This window comes from Nanorana parkeri, unplaced genomic scaffold (assembly GCF_000935625.1).
Source record: "Nanorana parkeri isolate BGI_ZX_2015 unplaced genomic scaffold, ASM93562v1 scaffold39, whole genome shotgun sequence".
In the NCBI taxonomy this organism is placed as follows: Eukaryota; Metazoa; Chordata; class Amphibia; order Anura; family Dicroglossidae; genus Nanorana; species Nanorana parkeri.
In genome coordinates, this window is record NW_017306307.1 from 1,137,837 (window position 1) to 1,145,185 (window position 7,349).

Here is a 7,349-nt window from a genome sequence, read left to right on the forward strand (position 1 = left end):
GATGAAATGACAAGTAATTACTGCTTTGGGCAAAACACATTTTGAGTTTCCTTTTATTGCTTAAATAGTTATTATCTTCTGTTGATGTGTGTCTATATATAGCCAGCGTTAGGCTGTGTGTTTCCCAGCCGTGTCTTGTTACCCGGCAACTGATTTATTTTGGCACACAATATACTCTCATATTTGGCTATTTTTCTGCTTGGTCTTTTCACTGTCCATGAAATCTTGGACACAGCGAATTGTTTTGATCAGCCATTATAGAATTAAGGACTTGAGGTTGAGAGGGAATCTAGCAATCTCACACCGCTACTTTATGACTGAGTTGACTGAGTTGTTCCCGTTACTAAAAGATATCTAGTATGATAGAGAAGCTAGTTTACATTTGAAATTGTATTTTACATTTCTACTCAATTCTGAGATATGGAAGACAAGAATTAAAGTGATATTAAAGTCACAAATGCCCCTCCCGCCGCATTCTGCTTTAAGGACTTTCCATAAATGATGCCTCTTGATCCGATCATCTTCTTCCTTCCACTTGTATTCAGCAATCCCTCCAGTGCTGGTCCCAGTCTCTGATCCAGTGCAACCTCCTGTCTCTTGTGTCTGTCCAACATGCATAGCAAAACAAACGACAAACGCACTCAACAATTTGTTACCAGTTGTACAGTAAGGTGCACACGAAATGGGCTACATGCATGCCCCCGGCTGCGTGCATTAACCTCCACTGAGTCTCTCTTCTTCTCCTGCCGAACAACTCTACTACGCATGCGCCCGCATCTTCAGCCGTGATCGAGCGGCGATGACAGAGGTGAGTATTTACCTATTTGGTAACTTTAAAAAAAAAATGTTTTTACGTATATCTGTTGCTTCCTAGCAGTAGATATATTAGCAAAAGAAAAAACAAAAAAACAAAAATCGAGAGTTTAATTATACTTTAAAGTACAATTTTAAGAGATAATATTAGCAAAATGGATGGTGTTGCATTAGCTGTACTATCAGTGGTGTCCCTAGATTTTTGCTGCTTGAGGCAGGGGGACGTGGTGGTTCATGACTGTGATACTACCCTCTGCAAACCTGGGCGCTCTGACTGGTGTTCTGCCCTGCTTCTAGCCACCGGTTTCCAGAAGCAGGGCGGGTTGCTAACCACAGTATCACAGGTTGCTCTGCCCGGAAAGGGAGTGGCATTGTGCAGCAGAGTGGCCACTATACAACAAACATCTGCCTGTCTGCCTGTCGCCCTGCCCCCACGTGACCCAAAGAGATGCCACCTTTATTAAAAGGATGGCACTATACTAAAATAATGAGCATAAATGCTGGGAGTAACCTTTAAAATATAACTCGGCCGAAAATGTATCTATGGAGAAGCGATGTTGTTTGGCCAGGCTGCTTGGTTCTGATTTGGACTATAGGCAGTGTCATCACAATGGGGTTGCGGGGGGTGCGGCCCCCACATGTGTGACACCATTGGAGGAGTGACACCCAAATGACTGTCAGTCATTTGGGTGTCACCCCTCTGAAGAGTTGGGCACTCGGTCATGGACCGAGAGCACGACAGTGTCAGGAGAGAGGAGGGAACTGGGCAGCATACCTCATCCCGCCGGGTGAACGTCCCCTCCGCTCTCTGCCGGCGTCCACCACCAAGATGGCCGCCGTCAGGTGTCAATAATATAGAAGCACATGTGCAATTAAATCATGGCGGGTGTGACACCCGGCCTAGGGACGCCCCTGACTACAGGACACCTCACCCATCTCAAGATTATAAGGGAATGTAATGCCTATTTCACTGCAATAACCTAGGCAAGGCTGAAAAGACTCATTGGAATTTCAGTGCGCTAGAGGACTGCTGGCACCTTTTGAACAGATATAAGAAAACACTTTCAATGGTTTATTCAACAGATCAAAAGAGGGCAAATTAGGGAGGTTCATGTTTAGTAGGGATGCATACCAGTTTCTCATACTTGATATTTTCATGAGAACTACCATGGTCGCAGAAGTTGCAGCTGCAACTAAGACCTGGCGCACCACCACTGTCCTGCCATCATTAGTCTGTATTGTTTTAGAAAAACTGTCACATGACAATAAACAAAAATGTATCAGTACTTGTATCTGTGAGTACTTTTACTTGGTCTGGAAAAATTGTATTGGTGTATTTCTAATATCTATATCTATATATCTACAGTATATACTTTTGTCTTCCGATAGTCGTAAGCTTATTAAAAGCTTGTACGATCTTCCCATCTTGGACGGGCAGATCGTACTTGCGATCATCGAAAGCCCGCCCGCTGAGGGGCGGGCTTCCGATGACTGCAGTGAGGGGCGGGTTTCCAATCAATGTAAACGGGCAGTGTACGCGTGCGCACACCGGCCCGTACGGCAGTTGTCGAACAAGCAGGCCACTAACCCGCCGAGAATCGTACGATTCTCGGCGGGGTCTCCAGCCTGCTTGTTCGACGGAAGACGTGCGACCGCACAGTAGAAACCGTAGCACGCCTTCCATTCACTGTACGATTATCGTACGATCGCGGGATTTCCCGCGATTCTCGTACGATAATCGTGCAGTGTATGGGCACCTTTACAAATACACAGGGCTAGGCAAGTTCACTTTTACTGTAATTGGTTCTTTAATTTTTGCCAATGTTGTAAATGATAAACACATGCCTAACACAGATAATTCAAAAGAAAATTTGGCATCTGTTAAATAAAAATTCAATTTGTGAAGGATAATTATATGTTTTATATAATGGATTGCTTCTTTCTGTGACTGTGATAGTGGATGTGGAAGAAGGACAATACATTTGTTACAGCTATTAGAGATAATATTTGAATGGCCATGTAGGGTGTGTTAGTAAAAGGATTTTGAACTCCACCCTTTCATCTTGCTCTGGTATTTAATCATCACTAGAGAAGCTTGTTGTAATGAATTGGATTATGTAATAAAGGGATTATGGCTATTGTACTATAACGTCAAATCAGTTAAACCATAAACTTTAGGAGAATCCTTCCATATTGATTATTCCAAGAATATGTCAGATTATAAAAATATTAGCAGGTGTGTAGAATTGACTGAATCATTAAGCTTGTTCCAAAGCACTGGACCAGTTTGTGATGATTTGATGTTTTACTGTGGATTGCTGATTTGTTCCACCAGATGAAGTTATTGAAGGGTGTTTATAAAGAGTAAAATCTCTTTTTTACAGGCTAGCCCACAGTTTATATTGGTCATATATGGCCTCTTCATGTTCCCATGACATGGATTCTTTGGGGGTGATTTACTAACCTAAACACACACACACACCAGGTGTGTGTGATTTTCACACAGCAAAACGTATTTATCAACCAAAAAGTCTCTAAAAGCATATTTCCACTAATGCCATATATGTAAAAATCATGCACATGATGCATATATAATGCTGCTTCACAGTTTAGACAAAAATGGTTAGCTCATGCATTTACATTCCTTGCATTTATCAACGCAAGCAACACAACATAGAGCTAATTTACACAAGATCACCTTGGAATTCCTTCAGGGCTTTGCACAACACACCTGCTGGGTGTGTACACATTACAAAGGTGTTTAGATTCCACCCATAGATCATGCTGGGAGGGAACACACTGCAGAGGTGTATACACGTTTGTGGTGTGTTTATAAGGTTAGTAAATCAACCCCTTTGTCTCCTTCATTGATTTCAAAATAAGCATGTTGTGCATTGGCTTTGACTGCCCAAAAACTATAAGGCTGGGTTCACACCTAGGCGTATTGAATATGCCCGTCTGTCGCGCGTTTCCGAGGGCTACTTGGTTGTATCCCAATGGAAACGCCCAACAAAAACGGCCCAAAGAAGTACATGTACTTGTTTGAGCGTAGGCCGTTTTGTAGGGCGTTTCAGACGGGCGGAAATACGGAAAGGTGTGAACCATACCCATAGAAAACAATGGGATTTTCATGTTTGTACGTTTTGTAGAGCGTTCATAGAGCCTTGAACGCGCGACAAAACGTAAAGGTGTGAACAGGGCCTTAGAATTGTAGTGCTCACCCCCGAAGGGGCTGCCAGAATAAACTGGGTCATCACTAGTTTGTCTAGGGGTTTTGGTAGTGCCCACAAAGCTTATAAACATTCCAAAAGTAAAATCCTGAAGAACTTTTATTAACATCTTCACACTGGGAGAAAGGGTATAGGGATCCTAGACATCCAGGGTAGTACAGGCATAAACTCCAGGCTCACCAATCCAACTCAGTAATGTAGTGTAGAGCCATTTGTAGCATGATTGAATAGATATTTGAGCTGCAGATGAGCAGGGAGGAGCACTAATCTTCAGCAGGGGAGACACCAGACTTGCTTTAGAGGTCCACTATGTTCTCGGCACCTCCAGCAGACATCAGCTTCCTTGCCTCTCCTACTCTGACAATAGCAAAGGCCTTCTCTATACTTAAAGGTCTAGCAAAACACTTCCCGCACTCCAGCATCTCCACCCCCGGGCCTTAGGTCTAGCCTGGGGGCAGGCTGGACAACACCCAAACCTGGACTAATCCATGGCTGGAGCCCGAACTAGAACTGAGCACATGGCAATTCCCTGGAGTATATAACCACTGTCCCAGCATGAGAGAGGCCCTGTGATTGGCTGGTGATCTGCACACACACTCATAGTGCCCCTGTGATGGACTACAATCTCATGTTTAGTTTACTAATTTGTATTGAAGTTGTAGACAATCACAGGAGCAATCTTTGAGTGGTGGCTACTTTACAACACACACAGGGACCATGGAAAACATAAGTAGCCACCCTCCAGAAGGAAGGACAGTGTCAGAGATGATTGGAGGATCTACAGAGTGATACACAATTAAGCTAAATATTTGTGTAGCCCTGTTTCAGGGGGTCATGTGAGATGACCCTCTCCAGATCATGCTACCGCTGCCCACCTGTTGGTAACTTGGAGTATAACTTTAACAATAGTGCCTCCCCCCAGCTGGGCCTTGTGTTGTACAAGTGGGACCCCCAGCTGAAAAAACTTTGTCCCAGGTCTTGCAGCAGTGAACAGATCCTGAGTCCCTAAATGCCTTTTAATTATTTATTGAAGAACAGTGACATACATCTTACATGGCATACATTCAGTGGTGGAATGTCCATCTTCTCCCTCTCCTCCTTTTCTATAGGCCAGAAGTGTCTCCATTCACTCAGCGGTTCTGTGTGTTCTGCTTCAGGACAGACTGTAGCCTGGACCAGTGGAGGTTCCTGTGGTTTCTCTAGTGTCCCCATGACCTTAGTTAACATTATTATTATTATACAGGATTTATATAGCGCCAACAGTTTGCGCAGCGCTTTACAATATAAGGAAGACATTACAGTTACAATACAATTCAAGACAAGATGGTAAGGAGGGCCCTGCCCCTGAGGGCTTACAATCTAAAAGAGGAGGGGGAAATGATACATGAGGTAGCTGTGGTAGCTGTGGGAATGAATTATGTGAGAATGTGAAGGTTCAGTGCTTAGGTTGAGGTGGGATAGGCTTCCCTGAAGAGATGAGTCTTTAGGGAACGCCTAAAGGCAGTCAAGGTGGGAGATAGACGGACAGGTTGGGGTAAGGAGTTCCAGAGGATGGGAGAGACTCTAGAGAAGTCCTGGAGGCGAGTATGGGAGGAGTGGACAAGGGAGCTGGAAAGCAGGAGGTCAATGGATGAGCGGAGGGGACGTTTAGGGTGATACTTTGAGACAAGGTCTGAGATATATCTGGGGGCAGAGTTGTGAATGGCTTTATAGGTGACTGTTAATATTTTGAATTTTATCCTCTGGGCGAGTGGAAGCCAGTGGAGGGATTGGCAGAGGGGGGATGCAGACCCTGAGAGGGTGGTAAGGGGAATGAGTCTGGCAGCTGCATTCATGATAGACTGAAGGGGGGATATCCTGTGTAGTGGAAGGCCAATGAGGAGGGAGTTACAATAATCAAGACGAGAGATAACAAGGGAGTGTATGAGTAGTTTTGCGGTGTCATTGGTGAGGAAGGGGCGTATTTTTGAGATGTTACAAAGGTGAAGGCGGCAGGATTTGGATAGCGATTGGATGTGGGGAAGAAAGGTGAGGTCCGAGTCAAGGATGACACCTAGGACCTTGGCATGAAGGGAGGGTTGGATAGTGAAATGAAATGTTGGGGGAAGGTGCACGGGTTGGAGGAAATATCATGAGCTCAGTTAAGGTCCTTGTAGAGTAAACATGGGTTAAGGTCCTTGTAGAGAAATCAGCAAAGTCCATCTAGCACATGTTATTCCATGAGAGTAGGCCTTGAGGGTCTAGCCCTCAGGCCTAGGCAGCAGCCCAGTACCTGAGCAACAACCTCCCAACAGTGGGGTGTCAGGAACAAGAGAGCGGACTGAGCATGCTCATGGGTTTTGTTATAGTCAACCCCTCCTACTATGATGCTTACTGCAATGATTGTCTAGCACAGAACCACTGTCAGCATGGAACAACTCCAGCACAGTACTTTGCCACAGCAGAGCCTGCGGATGAAGCACATAAAATCACTCATGAGCACACCCTACTGGTGAAAAATAACACTGCCTATCAATAGCGAATAACACTGCTACAGTTACAGAGGGTGTTAGGGGGTAGACCACTGCAGATGTCAATAGTTAAGGTACTTGAATGCATTTTTAAGATTTAACTCCTGAGTTTAGTGTCACTTTAAGAAATACATTTGCACTTAGCCAAGGGAATGTGTATTCACTATAACCCCTTGCAGCCAGCTCCTACTAGCCATTTAACTGGGTTTTAATGTCGAGAGGCAGAGTTCTGATTATGTGCCTGCTGTGATTGGCTGTCATAATGCTCACATGATCAGAAGTTCGCCTCCTGATCATTTGCATGGACTGTGAGCTATCTGTTTCAGTGTGCTACTCCCCACACACAACAGCAGAACATTAATGCGGCAGACGGGTGTTAAGGACCATCTGCTGTGCTGCTGCATTTATGCGTTACACCGGCGGGAAGAGGTTGATCACTCATTTACGTACAGAGGAACTGAAAAAAAACCTAGAAGAATTTCCTTTGCACATGGTTGAATGATCAAACTGAATATTTCTTTACATAGCTAAGTGGTATCCTTTAGTGTACCAACCCAATTAAGTCTACACATTTCTGACAGGCCTATAATTCCACTTCTACTTTACATACCTTATTCTAGAACTGTCTGTAGTTCATCTAAATAGATGTGTATAGATGGTGTTCCCTAAGTCTACCCATCAGTTTATGTGGCATATGTTTATATATACACACACACACACACACACACATATTGAATACAATGCCATTTTTTTATGGTCCAGGTAAATAGTCTGCCACTGGAAAGCAAGTGATAGT